The sequence below is a fragment of the Peromyscus eremicus genome, chromosome 19, assembly GCF_949786415.1.
Source record: "Peromyscus eremicus chromosome 19, PerEre_H2_v1, whole genome shotgun sequence".
Lineage (NCBI taxonomy): Eukaryota > Metazoa > Chordata > Mammalia > Rodentia > Cricetidae > Peromyscus > Peromyscus eremicus.
The window spans coordinates 7483413-7509164 of record NC_081435.1 but is presented as its reverse complement, the minus strand read 5'-3'; the positions used below and the strand labels follow the sequence as shown (position 1 = coordinate 7509164).

The 25752-nt window shown below is 39.3% G+C and overlaps 2 pseudogenes; one reads left to right on the top strand and one right to left on the bottom strand.

Moving 5' to 3' along the window:
* The window catches only part of LOC131896109 (swi5-dependent recombination DNA repair protein 1 homolog), a 31957-nt pseudogene extending 16064 nt beyond the window's left edge, over positions 1-15893 (bottom strand).
* Positions 15894-22857: 6964 nt separating this feature from the next.
* On the top strand, positions 22858-24563 carry LOC131896108 (ribonuclease H2 subunit B-like; annotated as a pseudogene).
* Positions 24564-25752: the final 1189 nt, after the last annotated feature.

Genomic DNA, 25752 nt, shown 5'->3' with positions numbered 1-25752 from the left:
ACTTGGAGAAGCCAGAAAAGGGTGTCGTATTTTCTTGAACTAGAGTTACAGATGGTTTTGAGCCACCATACGGGTGCTGGCAAACAAAGCTGGGTCTTCTGCAAGAGAAGTAAGTGCTCTTAACTGCTGAGGATCTCTCCAACACCAATATCCAGGACTTTCATCAAAATTTTTAAGATTCATCTAATGGGAATGTAGACAACCAAGAGTAGCTCTGATGGTTTCATGAACAAGGAAACAAGAAAAGACTCCAAACAGTGAAAGTGATGCTAAACAGAAAAAAAAAAAAAACATGTTTGAGGAATCACACTATGTGTATTCCAAAGTGTAAAACAGAGCCATAGTAAAAAGCATAGCATGGTACCATCACAGAAACAGACATGTGGATCAGTATGATAAAAGAGAAGACAGAAAATAATCTCTCACAGCTATAGCCAGATGATTTTACACAATGGCAACTAAAACAAACCCCAGCAAAAAGACAGATTCTTCAACAAATGATCCTGGGAAAACAGGATAGAAGCATGCCTATATCTCTCCTCATCCTGCACTGAAATCAATGCAACGTGGGTCAAAGACTCAAAGACAGTCCTTATGGAGTGAAACTGCCCAAGGAAAACATGAGGAAATCTTATAGGTTATATTGTCAAGTGCATCATAGTTTATAATTTTATAGGATCTAAACTATTATGCTGACTAAATCTAAAAGGAACAATATACACTTATTTAAATTCTTACATACTTACTTATCTGTTCCTTCCTCTAACCAAGTATATGTCTCACACTGTCATTTTCCTTTATATTTTGCAACAGTGTAAGAATTCCACACAGGCATCTATTCTGCAAACCCCATGCCCATAAAAATATACTAAGTCAATTATTTTGAAAACTTGCTCTCTGGTTGAATTTCACAAATTTCCTCCTATCTCAGCAGAATCTAAAGGACTGGCTGATGGACTGTATTTTCAGACATCAAGAAGTCTAAGGAGCAGAGAGAATAATAGTGGAAGAATTTATGCTTTCATTTTTTTCTTTTAAAAATTCTATAAATAAGAAATATTGTGAACTCTGCCAGACTCACTACCCCAGTGTTGTCCACAAGGACCTCAAGGGGAAAGTTCTTCTGTGAAGATCATCTTCTACTTTCTTTATGCTTACAAACTACTAGGAAAAAACAGTTATTCAATACTGGCCTGCTTACTGGCCTCCACATTCAGATGGATTGACTATAAGAAGCCTGTTGCTGGGGTTGTCATTTCTACAGGACCTTAAGGACAGGAGGGCTGAGACTTATGACCTAATCACATCTGAAATGGCACCTATCAACACTGCATAATTGATGATTAAATTTCTGACATATAAACTATGATGGGGCCACATTCAAACCATAGTATAAAGTCAAAGCTTTGGAAAGACTTGAACACCTTGACCCTTGCTTTGAGTCTTCTTCTCACTTCAGAGTCCTTGGAGCCATGAAATTTCAATGTTCATGATTGAATTAATGATCTCAGTGATTTTTAAAACAATGGAACACACTGAATTCACACTTTATTTTTCAGACCTATGAGGAAGCTCCCCTCCTCTTTCTGTGTATCTCTTTCTCTCTGTCTCTGTCTCTGTCTCTCTCTCTCTCTGTGTGTGTGTGTGTGTGTGTGTGTGTGCCTGTGTGTGTGTCACGTGAGTGTTGTGCTGAGTACCTGCCAATGCACACATGCAGAGACCAGAGAGCAGGGGAGGACTTCCAATGTCTTCCTCAATCACCCTTCACAGAGTTTCCTGGAGGTCTCTCATTGAAACCTGAAGTTTGGCTTTTGGCTAAGCTGACTTTGCAGTGAGCTCTCAGGATCTGCCTTCTCTTCCCTACAAAGCTGGGCTTCCAGATATGTACACCCATTTCCAGCTTTGCATATAGGTGCTTGATATTTAAAAGCAATAATCATGCTTGCAAAGCAGACACTCATACCCATTGCGTCATTTCCTAGCTCAAAGAGCCTTTGCTTAGCAGATATCAATCTCATTTCCCTATGTCTATACAATAGGGTCTTTCACGATATTTTATTATATTCCACATCTGATTTCAAAGCAGTTGCCTAATGTCTTTTTTAAATGATCAACATGTGGTTAAAATTAAGGTAATAATATTCTTCATTCCACGTACAAATTATTTTTCATCCTGAGGGAAAACATTGATTGCTTTCAGAAATTGTACTCATGCACAGATTATTATATCCTATTTCACAGAGCAAGTGTAGAAGGAAGAAACAAAGGCTAAAAGAAGATAGCTGCAAGGAACCCCAGTCAGAATAAGAGTCAGGGTATTAAGAATATGGTTTTCTAGATCAGCTTCAGATCTACCCTCACTGTATGCACAGTTACAATCCTCAGTCAGCTCTGAGCTTACTCTGCGTCATAAGTCTAATGCCTCAGGAAATGTCTTCCCCTTCCAAAGTAAGCGAAATAAAACCATGTAATTATTATTAAGCATTTAGTTTGTAAATTCTAATAAATATTTTTGTTGTTTCAGTCAATTGAAAGGATTTTACAACCTGCATTTATGCAGCAAACAGGCTACCACTTTCTCCTGCTAGGCTGCTTTTGTCGCTTGGAAAAAATCATAAAGCCAAATAGCATCTTGAACAACCTACAAATCATTGGCATACACAAAATGTGCTGCTTCTACCCTCAGATCTCTATCTCCTCTAGAGCCTGCTTCTCAGGGCAAAGGCCACTCTCCACAACAATGTGTGTGTGAGCTGACGAAGGGCTTGTATCTATTTAGAGAATCTGAGTTCACAAGGAAAGGGGAAGTTGTTTCTCTTCTGAGAAACATCTTTGAAGGTTTCACTCCTGAGGAACGCCTAAGTTATAAATACCTTGCCTCTGTGGGTCTACCTGCCCCCAACACAGTTCTTCTCTTCCTAAATATACTTATCTCTGAGAACCCTTCCTTCTGTCATAATGTCCCAGATTCTACCAAATAGAGTTGCATTTTGTTAACAGTAATTCTCTTTTAAAAGTCAGATACCTTTGAGTATGTTTGCCATTTGACTAATAGTCTCCATGGTATCGTAGAGAAATTAAAATTTTAATTTGTCGGATGATGGGCTTATTCTTTACAGTAGCTAAGCCAAACTACAAGGTGATGGTTCTCAGAGTTCAGTGTATGAAGAATGTTGTTAAATCCTAGGACATAGTGTATCCAAGATATGCAAACCCTACATGGTGTGTGTGACCCATTTTCATGAGGGATTAGACAACTTAACTATATAGCAATTGGGGCTGATGGGAAACCTGTAAAATGGAAAGACAGATGAATACTTGATATCTCAGCACACAAGGCAGAGGTGACATTTCAAAATTCCATCAGTTTCTCATTGCACCCAAAAATGTAGCAACTTCTGTTCTCCTTCTCCTTTTCCCTCCTCTTCACCTGTGTCTTCCTCCTCCTCTTCCTCTTCCTCCCATTTCTCTTCCTCTTCCTTATCTTCTGCTTTCTCCTATTCCTTCTTTTTCTTCTTTTGTAAAATTCCTTCATCTTTCAGACTAGTATCTATTTCACAGAGTCTAAATTCATATGAGAAAAATACTGTTCTCTGTTTCTCTGAGGAATCTACTCATCATCTATAACATTACATAAAAAAAATCCTTTGCCAATTACATAGAATCCATCTAACACTTCTCAAACTATATTTCTTATAAAATCAGACAGAATTCTCAGGGAAATAGAAAGTAACAATATTGTCAAGAATCAGCATATAAAACAATTACATTTCCCCTTAAAAAGCTACATTGAGGGGCTGGAGAGACATCTCAACAGTTAAGAGCAGTGGCTGCTCTTCCAGAGGACGCAGATGGCAGCCCAATACAGTCTATAACTCTATTTCCTGAAGATGTAACACCCTCTTCTCATCTCTGTAGGTACCTGGTATACATGTGGTACAGACACACATGCAGACCCAGCACCCATACAAGTGAAATAAAAAACAAAACAAGACAAAACAAAACAAAAATTCTTTAAAGTTGTGTTGAGTAAGAAGAGTACAATGAGGAACAGCTGCCACAATCTAGGCTTTCCTAAACATTGTAGCTATCTTACAAATATTTTAATTGGAACACTTGACATTTTCAGACTTCAATATGAACTCCTAATCAAAAAGATCTAAATGAATGTTTTAAAGGAAGTTAGGGATAAATTCTGGATGAATCACCAGTTCAAGTCTATCAAGATAGACAGATTAAATGCCTTTATTCCTTTGCTGTAGGAAATAAAATCCTCAGACCAGTAGCCAGCCCATGTGCCTGGGAGCCTGTTAGAAATGCAGAATCACAGATCACATTCCACACCATTGAATCCAAATCTCCCTTTCAGTAAAGCACCAGTAACTGTGGTCGTAAGAAAAGCATCATTTTACTTCCCATCAGGAATTACAGCTGAGGGAACTTCATGGCCTGTATGCTGTGCATATACTCCAAGCCAATGATGTAATGTATTTTGATTCTGAGTATGAAATATGCATAGGCATTATAACTTTAGAATTGTCTACAGAAACAAATTAGTTTTATGGATGATGGTTTCTATTTAAAAATCTTATATTTAGGACATCTCAGTTTTACAAAACAATGCCAAATTTCTCAACTCCATGGTTGATCTGTGGGTAGATGAGGGCAGATACTCTTTCAACAAATAATAGAACCAAGTATCAAACTAGTTGGGAGTTTTTATGTTAAAAAGCTTATGATAATATAAAATGCATGACTCTTCTCCCCAGAGGGTATCTTAATTGAGTATTAGCCATTCTCAATGCAATTGCAGAGGAAACAATGCTAACCATCCATGTTGACTTATTTATTTACTTACATATTTACTATCTTAATTAGGGTTACTATTACTGTGATAAAACACTGTGAACAAACAGCATGGGGTAAAAGGGTTTAATTGGCTTACACTTCCATATCACTGCTCACCACTGAAGGAAACCAGGACAGAAACTCAAACAGGCAGGAACCCGGAGGCAGGAGCTGATGTAGAAGCCATGGAGGGATGCTGCTTACTGGCTTGTTCCCCATGGCTTGCTCAGCCTGTTTTCTTATAGAACCAAGACCACCAGCACAGGGGTGGCCCTAGCCACAGTGGGCTATGCCCTTCCACATCAATCACTAATTAAGAAAATGCCCCATGGGCTTGCCTATATCCTGATCTTATGGAGGCATTTTCTCAGTTGAGGCTCTCCCATCTTTCATGACACTAGCATGTGTCAAGTTGACATAAAACTAGCTAAGACTGCTGACCCCTTATCAACTTGACATACAAACATATCACTACTCAGCCACAATTTTACTTTCTCGTTCATTTCCAAGATCACACATTAATAAAAAAAATCACAATATAAAACATTTTAGGACCTTAAAGTGTCACACATTCTTATAAATTTCAAACACTTAAAAACCAGTCTCTTTTTAAAAATTCAGTCACTTATAATTAAAATTGAAAGTTTCTCAACTGTGGGCTGTTATAAAATAAAAAAGTAAGTTCAATACTTTTTTATTTCAAGAGGGAAGAACAAGGTCACAGTCACAATCTACACAAGGCAAAACCCAACTTCAACAGTATAAATAACTCAGTGTCTGATATCTGTAATCCACTCAGCATCTTCTGGGCTCCTCCAGGCTGCTTGGGTCACTTCTACAGCTCTGCTCTCTGCAGCACACACAGCTTATCTTCCAGGCTCCAGCTGGCTCCAGTCCATTGTTGCCAAGTTCTTGGTGGTCATCTTAAAGTACTTATATTTCTAAAATGCTGGAGTCCCTTGTTGCAACTAAGCTGTTACTTTCACCAATATCCTCTCCTGGGCTCTCTTCAGGGATGCTAGCCCTGCCACACAGTACCAAGGCTCAGCTTCTCTCCAAGATTCCTTCATGCCTCCAAAATCAGTACCATGTGGGTGACTCTTAACACTACCAAGTTTTTGGCTTCCAGCAGGAGGTATAACCTTGGCCTCCTCTGGAACACAGCTTCTGTAAGCTGATCCTGATGAAACACTTCCCTAAAGACTTCACTTCAATGATGCTGATCTCTTTTTAATCACAGCTGATTCTCCAGTCTCAGCTGACCAGCATCCATCATTCCAGCAAAGCAAAGGATTTACTTTAGTGGTTCTGGTCTCTTGTTAATCACAGCCTATTATTTAGCTCCAGGTAACCAGACATTGCAGATTCCTCATACAAAAGGCCTGGCAGTGTCTTTGATTCCTTCTGAGACTTTACAAGCCATTGTCAGCACTTCTCTCAACTTTCTTATCACAATCCTCCCAAATACGACACTGGCAGGTCTGTCACAGCAATACCTTACTATTCGTGGTACCAATTTCTGCCTTAGTTTGTTACTATTGCTGTGATAAAACACATGCTCAAAAAAAAAAAAAAAACTGGGGAGGAAAAGATGTACTTGATTTACTCTTCTGTATCAGTTTTCACCATTGAAGGAAGTCAGGACAGAAACTCAAAAAAGCAGAAACCTTGAGGCAGAAACTGATTCAGAGGCCATGGAGAGGTGCTGCTTACTGGCTTGCTCCTCATGGCTTGCTCAGCCTGCTTTCTTATAGAACCCAAGACCACCAGCCTAAGAGTAACACCACTCACAATAGGCTGAGTCCTTCTCATGAATCACTAAGAAAATGCCCCATAGGCTTGCCTACATCCCCATCTTATGGAGGCATTTTCTTTTTTTTTTTTTTTTTTTTTTTTTTTCCTGGTTTTTCGAGACAGGGTTTCTCTGTGTAGCTTTGCGCCTTTCCTGGAACTCACTTGGTAGTCCAGGCTGGCCTCGAACTCACAGAGATCCGCCTGGCTCTGCCTCCCGAGTGCTGGGATTAAAGGCGTGCGCCACCACCGCCCGGCTCACGCATTTTCTCAAATAAGGTTCCCTCCTCTTTGATGACACTCACTTGCATCAAGTTTACATAAAACTAGTCTGGATAGTTACTTATTTTGATTCACTACTGAACCCAGAAGCAATTTCTTTCTTTAGTTTCCTGACTCCCATTTCAAATATCTCAGGTACCTTTAGTAAAATCACCTGCAAATTGTGAAAACACATGGTAGAAAGATAAGAAATGAATAGAAAGATTTATTCATAAGTGATCTTAAAATTTCATGTAGTCAATTTTACAAGGTCATTTACTCCCTCGAAGGTGAATTCCAGATGCTGCAAATTGGGACTTGATTTCTGCTAAATTTGTCTTTTCAGCAGTTGGGAAAAGTACTGCAAAGAGTTTACCATGAATCAAAGGCAGAATTTTTGTTCTCTTGGGAACATTTCTTTTACTTTTCTTCCTTACCTTGAGTCACAGACAAGCCAATAAGCTAGAAAGAACATGCAGCAAATTATTCACAGAGAGTAGGTCAATGATCATAACACCAGAAGCCCAATCAGCCCAAAGCCTGTGTCTAATGAATTCATAGTATGTAGCATAAAAAGCATGTGCTTATCCATCATAAAAATACCATACAATGCTGATGAACCAATTTTTGCTCATTTAAATTATTTCATCCTTAATTTCCTAATTTTGAATTCCTAGTCTTGAATTATTCTGATTTATGACAATTTTGGATTTTTATATATCAGTTTTATACAGTTTCATCCATTTTAATAATCTCTTTTCCAAAAATCTTAATATTTCATCATTGAACAACATATCTTAGCTAATCAGCTTGTCATGGACAAAAGTAGACCTGAAAGTTAGTATGCAGATTTCATCCATCCATTAGAGCTGACTTTCTGAAAAACACAGGGCCTGGGAATGTAGCTCAGCTGACAGAGTGCCTGCTCAGTGTATTAGTCAGGGTTCTCTAGAGGAACAAAACTGATACAATGAATCTACACATATAAATGGGATTTATGAGAGTGGTTTACAAGTTGTGGTCCTGCTAGTCCAAAGACGGCTGTCTCCTGACCAAAAGTCCAAGAATCCAGTAGTTCTTCAGTCCATCCATAAAGGTGGGTGTCTCAGCTGGTCCCCAGTATACATTGGAATCCCTAAGATGTAGCCTCTAAAATAGTGAAGGAATGAACTTGCCAGAGAGAGGGGTCAAGCAAGCAAATATCAAGTGTTCCCTTCTTCAGTGTCCTTCATATAGGCTGCCACCAAAAAGTGTAGCCCAGATTTATGATGGATCTTCCTGCTTCAAATGATTCAATCAAGAATAATAACTCACAAGTTACCCAGCCTCTTAGGTTTCAGTTATTTCCAGATGTAATCAAGTTGACAACCAAGAATAGCCAACACACTCAGCATACCTGAATCTCTAGATTTAATCCCCAGCATTGCATAAACCAGATGTGGTGCTATGAAACTAAATTCCCATCACTCAGGGGGTAGAGGCATGAGGATCAAAAGTATGCTGTCACCCTTCAATATATAGTAAGGTCAAAGCCAACCCGTGCTTCCTGATACTCTGTCTCAAAAACAAAGAACGACATCCCTCAAACACTTGTGATTTAGAGTATATAACTCAAACTTTTCATTTGTGCCATATAAATATATATTGTAGTTTGGTTAATTGAAAAAAAAAAAGATTCAACCAGAGATTTTAACTAGAGATACTTTTAAGCAAGTGATTATAACTTAGATTTATATCAGCATGCCTTTGTTGCTAGGCACTGGGAGCTTCGCTACCTTTGAAAGCACAGAGGCACACAGAAGGCATGGTGTGTGCAGCTTTTCTCAGTTACCCAGAAACTTAACTATCAAAGTACTGCAGTGGTAATGGAACTCAAGGCTCAAAGGACAGGACAGAGATTATTCCATGTAATGTATTATGCATCAATAGTTTCAGGCAGGCGAACTCCATGGGCCTTTCAGGCCACGACAAGAGAGCTAGTGAAAAGAATATTAACTCTTAACTCATTCAAGATATGGAAAAGTATCAACAACAAAGAGACCAAATTCATTCTCTCCCTCCCTCCCTCCCTCTCTTCCTCCCTCCCTCCCTCCCTCCCTCTGTCCCCCCTCCCCACCACTTGTGTGTATGTGCCTTCCTTACCTTGAAAGACCAACTGAACATCAAAGTTAAGTATATATTCACTGTCACTCATCCAGATATTTACTTGTCACACTGAGGCTATTCTAAACCAATCCTTCACTGTGATTATGTTCTGACTTCAATCCTAACCGTGTAATCCCAGATTTTGACATCAGTTCTAGCTCAACAGATTTTACTTAACTTTTCCTACACATAAAATCTACAGGGCTGCAAGATGGCTTGGCAAATAGAACTTGCTACTCTCACAGAGGACCTGGATTTGATTACTAGCATTCACATGGTCACTTAAAGCCATCCATAACTCTGATTACAGTTCTCCTGGCTTCCATGGACACTGAGCATGTACACATACACACATGCAGGTAAAAACACTCATATACATGAAGATATACAAAATAAATAAGCCTTAAGGATTTCACTATATGTTAGCCTTTTTTTTTCACTATATATTTTCACTGTATATTAGCTCATACATGTAATTACAGCACGTTGGAGATGGAGCAAGAAAGATGAGTAATTCAAGGTTATCTTCAGCTACATCACCAGCTTTAGCACATAAGAATCTACTCCCTCCATCAGAAAATGAAAGAAAGAAGGAAAGGGGGGAGGAGGAAGGAAGGAGGGAGGGGGCAGGAGGGAGGGAGGGGAGGAAGGAAGGAAGAAGAAATTACACTGATACCAACATCAATGTTTTTTTTTTTTAAATGGAGATTGGCCAGTTTCTTTGTTCGTTTACCATGGAGAAGCATATCTATTTCTTGTATTCTAGCAATAATATTATGTCCTGATCTTTCAAGCCCATTTGTATTGATTTCTCTCAAGACATATGTCCAGTGTCCAGGGGGGATATGTTGAGTTCCTTTGTTACCAGTATGAAAGAAATGCATCCAATATCTTCCTTCATTGCTGTGGATATCACTGTATAAATAAAATGCTGAATGGCCAGTGGCCAGGCAGGAAGTATAGGCGGGACAAGGAGAGAGGAGAATTCTGGGAAGTAGAAGGCTGAGTGAGGGAGACACTGCCAGCCGCCATGACAAAGAGCATGTGAAGACGCCGGTAAGCCACAAGCCACGTGGCAAGGTATAGATTTATGGAAATGGATTAATTTAAGCTATAAGAACAGTTAGCAAGAAGCCTGCCACAGCCATACAGTTTGTAAGCAATATAAGTCTCTGTGTTTACTTGGTTGAGTCTCAGCGGCTGTGGGACTGGCAGGTAACAGAGATTTGTCCTGACTGTGGGCAAGGCAGGAAAACTCTAGCTACACTTCATGCCTATTAAAAGGCAAGGCATATCTTCTTAAAAATTGACAAGCAGTACTCTGTCAGACAGAGGGACAGAAATCAGCCAGATTCAATAATAAGTGAACTACAGACTTTGCATGGGTATTTTAAAATACTCACCCAGAAGATATGAAAGTATAGAAAGAATTTCCAAATGTTATTATCTCAAGAAGGGCACATTACAGTTTTCCCTATTGAATTTTTAGACCTGTGTAAGTGATTTAACATGTGGACTTTTAAATATAAAAAATTCTTGTCTTTGCATATCAAAAATTTGCTAAGTTAAAAAAAGTTTCCAACATAATTAAGCAATCACTGTGATTCCTCAGAGACACATTAGTAATTATCCTTTGGCTTTGCAAGTTTTTCCACAAGACACAGATTCTGAAGGGAGCTGTTTGCTCCCTTCATCGGAATTATTATCGACTCAGAATGAATCTCCTCATCAGGTTTATATCACCATGGGTACATGATGTTTCTATTTGCATAAAGGCTAAAGTGTCATTTATGAGAAAGGAAGCTGAAAGAAAGCATCAGTTGACATTTTTAAGAAAGGTAAGCTTTTTGTCTCCTTAGTCAGGACATTAGCTCACTATCCTACAACCTTTGTCTCCTGACATGTACTCTTGCCTATTCTGTTCCAGCCTCTCCATAGGGGAAAGCAAGAAATTGAACATTGCAACCCAATAGTGCATGTCCAGCATTCCCTGGCACACAAGTAATATTGCAAAGGAATCATATGAAAAAGCCATCAAAAATACAAATAATAAGCTCCTTTATGTCACATCCACAAAATAACATTTGGCATCAATCTGACAAACCAAAATATTAGCCCTACACCTATTTCCTTACAAAAAACACAATTCAACATCCTATTGTTCATGTTTCAACAAACATTTGCAAGTTGGATCTGAAGTCACGCATTTCACCTAAATTATGTTTGAAATGGGTTTCTTTATTCAATTCATAACAAATGCTTTCCAGATGAGAGTCAAACTCAAAAATAGAGGCTAGAATTTAGAACTGTTTGGTTGGATTGTAGAATTTGTAGCCTAAGACAAAAATGAAGGTTGAGATCTGCAAAACACAAAGCAGTTCTCAGCCTCTGTGCCTTTGAGAAGGCTCATTCTGAAGGCTATGTGATTTCTGTCAATTCCTAAGATTTCCAACCATTGCTATTCTTTTAGAGACCTAAATAAAGAAGAAATACAACACCCTTTGTATGACAGAGTGTGGAGTTCGGAATGAGAGTGTGGGGCTCAGTCCACCAGCTAAATGGGTAGAGAGCAGTCAAGCAAGGCATGAGCACTTCCGGTCTGTTCCCACTGCTTTCTGTCTTCCAGACTTCCTTCCTCCTGTATTGTCAGGTGCTTGGTACCCTCTGCTTTGGGAAAAAGTAATAGGCATGACTACTTGTGCTGGGTTCTGTCACAGAATACTTTTCAAAATCAAGAAACAGTACAGAACCAGAAAATAAATCTGTAGTCACATCCCAGTGACATGTTTGACCCTATCACAGTGTAATGTTGATATGCGTGGGCACAAGGGAGAAAAAGTAACAAAATTATTCTTCAAAAATAATTGGTATTGTAAGTCTAATTTCAGTGTCTACCAATCAGTTAAAGTTGCCTGTTCCTCAGTTTGTCTCCTGTTTAATTATACTTACTTCTCAAGCATGTCAGGAGGGTCAGGTCAATGTTTCTAAAGTCCATGGTCCAGACTTCGGCACATAACAGGTAATCACTATAAGATCTATTACTGTTCAGATGATAAAGGAATAATAGATTGCTCAAGGCTGTATTCCAGCCCATTAACAATATCACATAAGATCTACATTCAAGAGCACCAAAGATTACTGTATAGATGATAGACAGACAGACAGACAGACAGATAAATAGATAGATAGATAGATAGATAGATAGATAGATAGATAGGTAGGTAGATAGATAGATATAAGGAAAGAAAGGCAGATGAAATCCTTTTATCAATTGCTTTATCTCATCATGGTTTTGAATATGCATTGGAAATTGGCAGTCAAAACTACAAAGTAAATGAGAACTAACCAGCCATTTTTATGTGAACCAGGAGAGATACACATGCCCTTTCTTTTTCCTGTTTCTAAGACATTTCCTTATGCATGGAAACAGTTCTTTTAACAAATCTTATTATAATGTATATTTTTAAGTGTTCCACAAAGTTCAAATAAATACACACAGTAAATTCAAAGTGTGATTGAATGAAGGTACTCTAAATATGCTAGGAAATAAATCATGTGCATAAAACTGTCCCTTGCCCACTGCCCTTGCCTGTCTTCTTTCCACTTCAGCTGGGAGCTTAACTTCTCCCTCAAGCTTAGCAGGGAATGCCTTCCTTCTTTAAAACTCTATGGAACAGAATTTCATATTTTTGCAGTGCTTATTAAGACAAACAAATGTGTTTTGCATGCAGAAACCTAAGCTGTAAGCAAGGATATCACCTAATGACGTCAGTAGATTCATCTCATCCAGGCAGTTCCTTTGTGCTGCCAATTGCTGCCTGGTCTTTGCCATTCATGTCATTTACGGCCTTTCACAACCTCCTACTCCTCACCTAGTCTACAGGAAATCTTCTAAACTGGTCCTCCTGCCTCTAGTCCTGAACCTTTGCAAGTTTCCTCCAGACTGTCACCAGAATGTTCTTTCAAAGCATCAACCTCATCATAATGCCAACTTTGTGAATCCTCTTTCCTCTTGTCAACTTAGTCAAACTGTGGACCTGGGGCAGAACTGCACATGTATTCCTCCATATGAAGACATGTTAGCATTTTGAGGCACTCAGTTTCCTGGACACACAGCCTGAACTTACTACTCTATGACTATCCCAGTGATTTTTATGTTGCTGTAACAAAAGACTTGAGAGATTACATACTTTATAAGTAACAGGGTTTATTCATCTCACAGCTCTTGGAGGTTCAAGAGCAGGACATCAGATCTGCTTTGTTTTTCAAGGATCTCTCAAAGGATGGTATCATGGTGTATGTACATGTAAGAGAGGGGAGCCACGTAGTAAACTGGAAGAAAGATAATGGAGGGTCACGCTTTTTGTAATAACATACTCTTAGAAATGAATTCATTCTTTCCAGACCCAATCCGACCCTGTAAGATAGCATCAGTCCATTCACAGAAATACCATCCCATGCACTCCATCTCAATAATTCAGTCCTAAACCTTCCTAATGCTGTGGCCCTTTAAAACAGTTCTTCATGTCGCAGTGACACTCAACTTTATCAAATTATTTTCATTTCTACTTTATAACTGTAATTTGCTACTGTTATGAATCATAATGTAAATATCTGTGTTTTTAATGGTCTAAGGCAACCCCTATGAAAGGGTCTTTGACCCTCCCCCAAAGGGGACAAAGCCCACAAGTTGAGAAACACGGCAATAGGTTCCAATGCCCAGAAATTCTGACATCTCAAAACCACCACACTGAGGACCATGCCTCCAGTAGATAGTCTTCTGATGGACCAGCCATTGTCAGCATGCAGCAGGAATCGGGCCCTTAGTTCTCTAATCTTCCACTTTTGTAGAAGGGCATGGGAAGCACTACATGCAACAGTGATATTTTTACTGATTATCAGAGTCTCCCAAATAGACATCACTGGCAAACATTCATGATGATCACCCACAATATAACCCCCACTTGCAGCTTTATCCCCATCTCCTACTTTTCTCCATCAAACTCCACACACTAGCAATATCCTCTCCTCTTTTTTCATTTAGAACAGAATCTACTACAACCACTCTACTAGACCAGAATAATTCCTCACTGCATTCTAAATGTAGTGGATCAGTGTAGCCACCAAACCTCATCAATGAAGCTTCTCTTTACAGCAAATGGAGACCATCACAGTATACCACAACTGGACACAATGCAGAGATCAACAGAGCATGGAAATCCCAGCCCCAAAGGTCACATCTACATCACATCTTCTGCATCTATGGCTCAATGAACATCAAAAAAGAGTGGGTGGAAAAAGTATAAGAACCAGAATGCCAGAAAGTGTGCTAGAAAACAGTCTCTCCCTTGTCCCCTTTAGCTTCGAACATACTATTACCTCTCTATGGAAAACTGCCCATGTCTGTTCCTTCCATGAACAGCAATTACATTATTTGTTGGTTGTGGCCGAGTCTCTATATTTGGGATATGAAAATGATAATATTTATCATCATAGGTAAAATTAACTTTTCCATTTTAATTTCACTTCCCTGGGGAACAAAATCTAGTGTCATTCAATCCAGAAATGTCTTCCTTTCAGGTTAAATATAAGTTCTGAGACATTCACATAGCACCAAACCACTGGATTGTCCATTGGTATTTTTTAGTGCATTCTTACTCCTGCTCATATTGCTAACATTTTTGTCTAGCTCTGTACCACTTATCCACCAGGCAGAACTCTCCTCCATTGCCCCTTGTGACCAGTGAAACATTGGTTCTAATATTTCTGCATCTGTTGAAAACTAAGATTGTGCTGTGACTGGCTTTCTACTTAGAATTCTCAGTGATGTTTTTTGTTCAAGAGTCCAAGCATCTCCTGAGCATCATCCTGACTATACCTGTACCTCTGGTCCTGTATGAAGGCTTTGTCATCTCTTGAAGGTGGAGGTTAGTATAGTGTCAATTCTAAGCAGATGTGACTCCATGAATCCTTTTCCTGAACTTATTTTGCCCCATACAACAGAGTTTTGTTTTCTTGGCTTTTTTGCTTTATTTTAGGTTTGTCATTATAACCTTTCAGTCTTTTGAAGTCTATTCAGTTCATAGCCCAAACTCGCTCTTTATCTTTCCACAGCTTTGGTTAAAACAAAAATCTTTCAATAAAGCAGTGAACTGGCAGTTTGGGTGCTCTAATTGGGAATATTGAAATGATAACAGACAATATCAGAAGAAAAAGTATTGCTTACATTTCAAAATATCATCACAGTGCAGAAATAAAAACAGCTAACATTTACTGGGTAAGCTCAACAGATAAGTCCTCAGGGAATTTACAGTCTGCCTCAGTCAGGGTCCCAGCAGGCAACAGATTGTACACTCTGATTAGGAGTCTTTGAATGGGTTTTTAAAAGGGAGTATTTGCAAATGTGTGGGCAGTTAGACATAAACTACTAGAAATAATAGAACACCCTAGGCTAGGGAGGACTACCCTAGAACTAAAGAGACAAGAAATGGAGCAAGAGGAGATGGGTCTCAAAGACTTGGGAATAACAAGTGGCTGAAAATGAGAAGGAAAGGAAAGAGTTAAATCCTAAGAACAAAAATAGTCATGGTCAGCAAGGTGAGATGCTGCACTCCTGGAATCCCAGAAAGGTGAGAAGATAAAAAAGGAGAACGATCACTGGTTCAAGACCAGCTTGGGTTACTCAGTGTTTTCCAGGCCAGAGTGAGATACAGACAAACAAACAAGAAGACACTAGTCACAGCCATCATCACGTGCCTGAGGCCCCACTCCTCTCCCGGCACATGCTTCTCTTTATTCTGCTTGTCTCCATGAAGTACACTGAGGGCTGCTGCTGTCCCCAGGTCCATCGGCCCTGTTGCTATGTACTACAACAACTGATATTTGGAAACCCAGTGAAAAAGAGAGTGGTCACAGGTACTTTTCTAAAATGTAATCATCTTTAATCATTGAAGGCATATGATTTAAGTAAAAACTAATAAAGTATATGATGTGCAAATACATGTTTCAACCAAGCCCCTCTGAAATAGTATTTTCTCACATGCTTTCAAAAAAAAATTTAAAGCATACATGGTCTCTCAGAAACTTTTAAGTTGTCATATAAAAATTTTCAAAACAGCTTTAGTTGCAAAGGACACAACTTATGGCACATTGCAAAAGCTGGCTAGTTTTCAAACCTATTAGTAGCCCATTTAAAGGCATCCAAGGAGAAATTTTCAGAGGAATTTGGTATCCTCTATATCCTTTTAAAAACACACAATCTGATATTTATGTAATGCCTTTTTTCTACTTGAGTACATATTTCTATCCTGTTTCCCTGCAGACTTTAATACCAACGTATTTTCATGCATGATGTCTTTTGTTGGCAATTCATGCATATGCGTCTGTTCGTCAGAATTATACAGTTCTAAATATCTTAGGCAAATTAATATTTTAGGTTATTATGTAATCAATCAAACCATTAAAAATACATTTGATATTCTGAAAGATATTAGTAAATACAAATGTAAAATATATTACTGAATGGGCAAAATTGAAATTAGCACACGCACCTGTACATACATTTCAATTAGTCCTTTTTTTGAAAAAAAAGGCTTCATTGTTTTTATTTTTTTTATTATTTTTTCTTTATTAACAAATTTTCTACTCACTCTACATACCACCCACAGATCTCACTTCTTCCCTTCTCCCATCTCTCTCCCAAGCCACCCCACACCCCCAAATCCCCCAAATCCAAGTCTCTCATGGGGAGTCAGCAGAGCCCAGCACACTGAGCCTAGGCAAGTCCAAGCCCCTTCCCACTGTACCAAGGCTGCGCAAGATGCCACACCACAGGCACCGGATTCCCAAAAGCCTGCCCATGCACCAGGGATGGATCCCGATCCCCCTGCCTGGGTGTTCCCCAAACAGTTCAAGCCAAACAACCATCTCTGTTTTAATTAGTCCTTGAATCAGCTCCATTCGGTTTCTTTTGTATCTAGTGAAGCACGCATCAACTTCATTTGAATAAATAATCAGTTGACAGTAAATTTCCTCTCATACTTACACTACTTGACTGTTTACACTGCTTTTAAGTTTTATGTCGAAAATTAAGCTTTATCTAAAATAAATGTTAGTAATCAAGCACTAGCCTGACAAGGCTTTTTCATACTTCAGAAAATGCACTGGATCCACATATTTAGAGAAGAGTTTATCATGTCTTCTTATAACAGGCTTTTACTTTCTTAGCATCAACAATGTTTCAGCCTTCCCATTTTATACTCAGGATTGTCCACTCCAACGCAGTGTACCAGAATGAGAATATGGATGGGAATAAGGGAAAAGGGAAGGATATGGGAGAGGGTCCAGTTAGCAAAGTGGTTAGCTAGGCATGGTGGTAGTACATTTGTAATCCCAGTCTCAGCGGGGAGAGACAGGGTAGATCCCTGAGATCACTGGCCATCTAGCTTGGTGTATTTGGAAATATCCAGGCCAGTGAGAGACCCTACTTCAGAAACTATATGGACAGAACCGGAGGGCTGACACACAAAATTATCCCCTGGGAGGAGAGAAGGGAGAGGTAAATAAGGAAAAGAAATTAGTCATAGTGAAAGGTAAACTAGGAACTGAGAATCCATATGATAAATTCCTGGGTCAGTTCTCAGAAAATAACAGATGGAAGTAAAGACTTGAAACCATCTTTTAAGATTACCTTTAAAGGAATCCATGGAACTCCAAGATAGCCATGATCCACGTGAAGGCTACTATCCTAACCTGATTTCCAATCAGATCAGTGTAGATGTAATGGTCTTATTAAATAAGAAACACAGAGCCAAATGCAGAGTTAAAAGCCCAAGAGGTCAGAGCAGTAGCTAAGAGCTGAGACTAAAACAGCTTTCTTATCCCTCGCTGCAGCTGCCGTCTTTCCGCTGAGAAAGAGACCTACTTCCTGTGTATCTGTCTTTTTATTGACTCTCTGTTCTGCCTTCTCATTGGTTGTAAACCCAACCCCCTGACCTCCTTGTCACTGCCTGTCTATACAGACCTCCAGGTCTTCTATGGTTGCTATTGAGATTAAAGGCGTGTGTCTCCATGCTGGTGGTGTCCTTGAACACACAGAGATCTGCCTGTCATGTGATCGGGATTAAGGGCATGTGCTACCACTGTCAGACTTCTGCTATAGCTTGCTATTAGCTCTGACCTCCAGGCAACTTTATTTATAATTAACATACAAATAAAATCACATTTCAGCACAAATAAAATATCACCATAGATCAGCAAGCCTAATAATGGTCCATACATAGTGGACCTAAAGATATTAAATTTTTGAAAACATTTCACCAAGCCACTTAGCATTTACTTACCCCCAATTCCCCTCCAATACATAAGACATAAAGACATAAACCCATAAGTCAATCTCACTGATTTATAGTCCTTCCTCACCAGGTTTTCACTTTTACCAAGTTCCTGGAACTATAAACTAAGCAGTCTTCTTTAGTTACATTTGTCTCCTTCCTGTTCTGTATGCTTATTTTTCCAATTGTAGATAATATCTTTGCTCATGTAGATCCCATAACCTGTGACACTGTGTCTGTTATAACCACCTATCCAAATCTGCTCATCTTAGATTTTTTTCCCTTAGGAAATTTCTTTTCCTACTGCAGACCCAACTAATCTCAGAGTTTCATTAACTTGCACGCTCAACACGACTATAAATATCTGGACTACTTTTTTTGATGGAAGGGGAATTAATAAAAATCAGTTACGGATTTCCCATTGCACTATTCCTTTTTACCATCGTACTTAATGTCCCAAAACAAGAAAAGGAAAGAAGAGAAGTACAGAATGGGAAATTAAGATTTAAATTTCTTTTTCTTCACAAGTGTTATGATTGTTTACTTAGATTAACTATAAAAATCAGAAAAAAACAATCTTGGAATGTGTTACATATAATGGAGTTGTTGGTCAAAGGGGCCCATTGAATGACTTGGGCCCTACTGCTGAAGACAACACCTACATATCTCAGCGAACATGAAGAAGTCAAACTAGTGCCTAACTAGAACCTTCACCCCTACTGATGGTGTTCATAGTACTAGTAGGTACTCTGCAGTCTACCAAAGGAGAAAGATAATCATAAACCCTTCTAGAAACCCTTAGATCTACAATGGTGACCTGCCTGCCAGATATGAACCAACTTCTAATCCTTTGTTATGCTGGTGCAATAATTGTAGCTAGAAGAGTTTTTGTGTCTCAGCCTGCCGGTGGTCAGGACAAATCTCTCTCACCTGCCAGTCCTGCAGCTGCTTGGACTCAAGTAAACACACAGAGGCTTATATTATTTAGGAATTGTATGGCCATTAGCTCAAGCTTATTACTGACTAGCTCTTACACTTAAATTAACCCATAATTCTTATTTATGTTTAGCCACATGGCTTGGTACCTTTTCTCAGTTCTGTCTTCACATCTTGTTTCCTCTGTGTCTGGCTGGAGACTCCTGACTCAGCCTTTCTCTTCCCAGAATTTTCCTTGTCTGTTTATCCTGCCTATACTTCCTGCCTGGCTACTAGCCAATCAGCATTTTATTTATCAATCAATCAGAGCAACATAGATTCACAGCATACAGAACATCCCACAACAAACAATGACACAAGCACTATGGGAGGGAGTAGCAAATCACTATCTGATTATATTTAAGGCTCACTCTATGAGACAGGATCCATGCCCAACACTGCTCGGGTGGCCAAGAACCTGAGACTAGATAGGGCATAAACCTAGGAAGAAAGCAAATATGATTTTCTGATAAAGGAACATAACAACAAAATGATTCTTACCAACATTCTGCTATATCCAGGGATCAATGACTTGCTCAGCTATCATCAGAGAAGCTTCCTCCTGCAGTAGATGGAAAATACTATAGAGACTCACAATTAGACAATGTGCGGAGAGTGAGACTTTGCAACACTCAGTCCTAAATGGGATGCTTCCATCAAATTCCTCCTTTCAGGGCTCAGGGAAGAGAAGGCAAAAAGATTTCAAGAGCCAGAGTGGATAGATGATACCAATAAAACAAAAGGATTGATGCTCATAGAGCATCAATGAGCTCATAGAGACTACGGTATCATGTATAGCCTGTACAAGTTCAAAGCAGACAAGGGCCCAGTGCTTAGATGGGAAAATAGAGATGAGCTTCCATTCCCAACCCAGAAGCTATTTCCCATTGACAACCACTCACAAAGGAAAAATAAGTTTCTTCATGGGAGTTTCACTGGGTATACCTACCACCACACTGACTATGCCCCATGACCAACAGTAGATGCCCAACATAAAACAAATCAAAGATATACATGGAGGATTTCTTGTCTCATTTTGCTCTGTTTGGGCATTTTTTAATCTTTCTGGTCTTCTGTTTATATATTACGGTTTCCATTTTTATGGTGTGTGTGTGTATGTGTATGTTTATCATACTCTTACTTTTTCTTCCTTTTGTTAGTTTATTTATTTTGTCTTGTCCTTGATTGTTTTTCTTTTTATTTGCCTGTATGTTTTCAGAAGAAAGAGAGAGAGAGAGAGCTTGCTGCAAGAGGAGAATTAGCAGGGTCAATGCTGGAGAGCTCAACCTGGTAGTGAGGACGGGAGACCTGGCAGGTAGACCAACCCTGAAGCTGTCTAGGTCCAGCACCAGGGTTATTACTTCACTTGCCCCAACATCCACCCCATCTGTGATCTGCAGGAGCACATGAAGGGACCTGACACGTAGATCCAAAGCTGCAGGATCTCCACAATACGGGGCAATAACAGGATAACCAAAGGAGTCCCAGTGAGGACCCAGCTTGATAGTGTAATAGAAACAAGAGGCCTCGAACCAGATCAATGACTTTGCAATGAACACTTGCAAGTAAAGATATATGGACAAAAGGTTTTATTGTATGATTCACTGTGTCACACACTACAGTTTCCATGCCAAGGATTTTTAATTTTCCCCCTTTTTTCTCTTAAATTTTGTTTTATTTGTAGGGGGGTTTGCAGGAGTGGAGAGCAGATGTGAAGGGACGGGGAAATAAATGGGCTCAAGGTACCTAATATAAAGGACACATAGAATAAATAGAAAGAACAAAAAAAGAGAGAGAGAAATAAGGCATGGAGTTGGAGGAGTGGGGAGATAGAGAAGATCTGGAAGGCACTGAAGGAGGGAAAGCATGAACAGAATATATTGTATGAAAAAAACTTTATTTTCAATTTAAAATAAAAAAGAACCACTAAGCAAGGCAAACAAACTTTCAAGACAAGTTGCTAGAAAACTTGGTTCAGGTATCTTATAACATAAAGAAATACAGACTGCATTTACAACAAATGGTGCTGGGGAAATTGAATAGCCACATGTAAAAAAAAAAATAATTCCTAAACCAGATTTTATGATCTTCAAAAATTAACTGAAAATGGGTCTCAGGCTTAAATGCATAAACAAAACTATAAATTCCTGCAAGACAGTAAAGAAGAAAGCCATACAATATTGGATGCACTGTGACTTTTTAAACAAATAGCAAAAGCATGGGTATGGGGAAAAATGAAAAGACAGATTTCAGTTTTGTCCTTCAAAACATATCAGAAGAATGAATGAAAATACTCTGACTGAAAGAAAAGATATGTGGGATATTTTATTATTATCTAAAATGTATGGAGACATCTTAGAATACAATAAGACAGTAACAAAAGGATTAAAGATTGGTCCAAAGACCTCTGCAGATGCTTCAACAGGGAAGCTTTTCTGGGGGTGAATAGACCTGTGAATGTATGATGTTCTTATATGCCACTAGAGAATTGCAAAAAGAGCAGTGAGATATGATGGCACACATTTTACAGTGGCCAAAAATCTAAACCATGGACAATGTCAAGTGCTGGCAAGGATGTAGAGCGTTCTCAGTCATTTCTAGTGGGAGTGTAAAATGGGATGTCTTCATCCAATCCCTGCCCTCACAGCTCAAGGAACTATATGGAAGAGAAGGTAGAAGAAATACTGTAAGAGCCAGAGTGGATGCATGATACCCACAAAACAGTGTCTTCCAGACACCACAGTACTGACACAGATATGAAGTCACGGAGACTTGGGCAGCAGTCATAAGGCCTGCACAGGTCCAGATCTCATTGATCTATGGCTCTTCTTAATTTGCTTCCCACTTTTCTCTCATTTCATTCATGGGACAGCTTCTTATCAGATAAACATAGCCTTCCCAACATACCTAACAATTGCTCTCCTTGGCATCTATCCAAGAAAGTTAAAAAACATGTACTCTTGCAGAAACCCATGAACACACTTATCGTAGCTGTATTCATGATTTCTAAAATCTGAAAGCAAGAACAGTGTTTTTCAGTCCTGAGTGGACAAATAAACTACAGAACATTCAGAAAATGGAATAACGTTCAGCATTTAAATGAGTTCTCAAGACAGAAAAATTAAAAGATATCACTGCCCATTAGAAAGTATAAAAAGGTCACTCTGAAAAGGCTATGTACTCATGATTCCAACTATGCAGCATTGTGGACAAGACAGAACTACCAAGATAATAAAATAAACCAGTGGTTTCCACAGGCTTCAGAGATGGAGAGCAACAAAGATGAAAAGTACAGAAGAATGTGAGAATAAAAAAATATTCTCTGTATTATTACAATAGTGGACACATGCCATTACACACATTTCCAAATCCACAGACTGCATACCACATGTGATAGCTAATCATGATTGTCATCTTGATGGGATTGGGAATCACCTGGGAGACAAATATCTGCTTATGTCCATGAAGGTGTTATAAGAGTTTAACTGAAATTGGAAGCCCTACCATGAATGCAAGCAGCACCACTCCACTGGCTGAGGTCAGACTCAATTCAAAAAAAGCATGCTAACTGGTTATCCACTAGTCAGGAGTGAGGCATCCCCCGTGCCATCTTGTACAACGAAAGCTAGTCATCAGGGAAGAGGAGTTATGGTCAGTTCTAGCTCATTAGTCTCTAGGCCCTGCTTCTGGGGTAACCAAGGGCAACAGCACTGAATAGTATTGTAAGGAGTTTCATGGACAGCCCTGGAGAGCAACTCAAAAGATACCTTCTCATGTCTGGTATTGGGGGTCTTTGTTAGGTGATTTTGGGCTCTTGGAGGGAACACCCATCAGCCCAGATGGAAAAAGTTCACTAAAACTATGTATGTCCAAAGATGAACTGAACAAGAACACCAATGAATATGCCAAAGTATATATACCTTTCTGCTTTCTGCATCACTCCCTGGGATTAAAGGCTCGCTTTCTGGGATTAAAGCCGTGAGTCACCATGCTTGGCTGTATTCTTGAACACATGGATTTCTGCCTCTGGAATGCTAGGATTAAAGGTGTGTGCTACCACTGCCTATCTCTATGTTTAATATTGTGGCTACTCTGTCTCTGACCCCAGAAAAGTATATTAGCATGCACAATATTTGTGGGAACACAATACCACCACAACACTGTACTGACTGAATGGGTTCTGTTTTGGAATATAAACATATACATCCAAATAAATAAATATATACATATATTCATGCAATAACAGTAAAAAGGAGGCCATGTATTTGAAGAAAAGCAGGGAAGGTTATATGGGATGATTTGGAGGGAGGAAAGGGAAAGGGAGAAATGTTGTCATTATATTCTAATCTCAAAAATTAAAAATTAAAAAATAAATTAGTGTGGCAGCAGGACTGTGGGTGTGACCTGCAGGGGTGCAGCAGCCAAGCAACACATGTTCCTGCTTCCACAATGTTAAAAGATGCTTCAGTGAAGATAAAGCAAAGCCTCATAGCTGTAAAATGGGTTCATCTGCATCCAGGAGAAGGAGCACTTACTTGTTCATTGTGTGTATACATTGTTCTTGGTTGATAAGCCAATCAGTTCAGTCGAAGGATTTCTCCACCTTGCGACATCCACAAATCCCCCATTTCTGCTCCTTCACTGCCTCAGAAAGGCTGGCAAAGAGGGATCAGGTTGCAGTTAGTGGATGACATGTTTCCAAATTGTATCTTATCGTTGAAATTTCCTAGGCTTGAAAAGTCACTTCACCATGTGATAGAGGGAGGAAAAAGAAAAAAAAAAAGAACAGGAAATATTTCAGGGACAGCACGGAGAAGACATGAAGTGGCTGAAGAGAAGGGTCAACCAGACCAAGCCGGCACTGAAAGCCACCAATGTCTACCTCGGAGCCCAGGCACACTCAGCTGCAGTTTTTGCTAGTGATGAGGTTTCCACAGACCAGGAAGGTGGTGGTGTTTGTTATACCAATGGTCTTATCTCTGATTACACCTCTAAAGAACGAGGGGATGACTTACCTAATTTGTAAAGCCTCCAGACCCTCCAGCTTCACTGTCGACCTGCCCGACAAAGCAACTTAAGTGGTCAGATGAGCCTGCAGTAGTGAAAGAAGGTTACACTAAGTTTCACACTAAAGACTTGAAGAGTGGCAGGAAAAATATCAAAACAAGTGCAGCCCAGAAGGCTTTAACTAAAGTCACAAGAATGGGATGAAAAGTATTAAGGCTTCTTTAGAGCAAAAAAAAAAAATAAAAATAAAAAATAAAAATAAAAGAATAAACTTAAAAGATCTGTAGCACTGAAAATAAAAGCTGATGAAGCAGAAAAAAAAATCATCTGCATTACCCAGCATGTGTTATTGTTTTGTTTGTTATTGTTTTATGTTAACCAACTGTACATTCTCAGCCTAGCTATAATTCAGGCTAGTTGTCCCAAATAGGAAGCATAAAAGGATTGATCAATCCACCCAAACTTAACCACTAAGTATACAAATATTCTTTCTTCTTAATTATTTGATTCATCTATGTATCTTCTTTGTAAGGAGCAAACTTTTTCCAAAAGTCTTCGACTGTGATCTCATGCACACACACACACACACACACACACACACACACACACACACACACAATCAACTAAATCTCCCAAAGGAATGGTAGTATGAGTAGTAAAGTAGCTAATAAAATCATTTATTTGCTATGGTTTCATGAACGAGCATCTGTCATTTCCAGTAGCCCTTCCGTACTATTTCTGATGTGACAGTAGAATCACCTAAAGTGTTAGTGAACTGAACCAATAGAGTCAATACATTGTACCGGGAAAGGATGGTCCTAATAAGTTTATGGACTGTGACAACCCCTGTGTTGTGGAACATTATTTTAACTGTGTAAAGGTGTGTTACATTTGTTTCTGCTGCTTTTGTTAATGATGCAAAGATGTGTTACATTTGTTTGAATAAAATTAAGCTGGGGTCAGGAGGCTGAATCAGCAACTACCTAACAGGAAGTGGTAGGGAGGAGCTAAGTACAGCGAGGCTTCTTTAGTTGGGGCTGAGGAGAAGGACACATTTTCTTTTTTTCCCCTTTGGGAGACACAAGCAAAGAGAGAAGGTTATGTACTCGCTATTCAGCCTCTCTGAGCTAGCAGGATTTCACCTCAACCTTTGAATCCTAAGTTCTATGAAAGGATAGAGATCTAGATAAAATTTCCTTTAGTGGCCTGGATAGAGCCAGTGCCTGGGGGAACAGAATTCTGCCTGGCTGCTGCTTATGTGGCCCAACCACTGCTGGTACCTGCAGAGTTTCAATGGCCGGATGGGACAGCAGTTGCTTAAGGTATAGCCACTCTATTGAATACAAAACAACACCCCTGAAAAGCCAGAGTTTAGTTGTTGTACCAGCCCCTG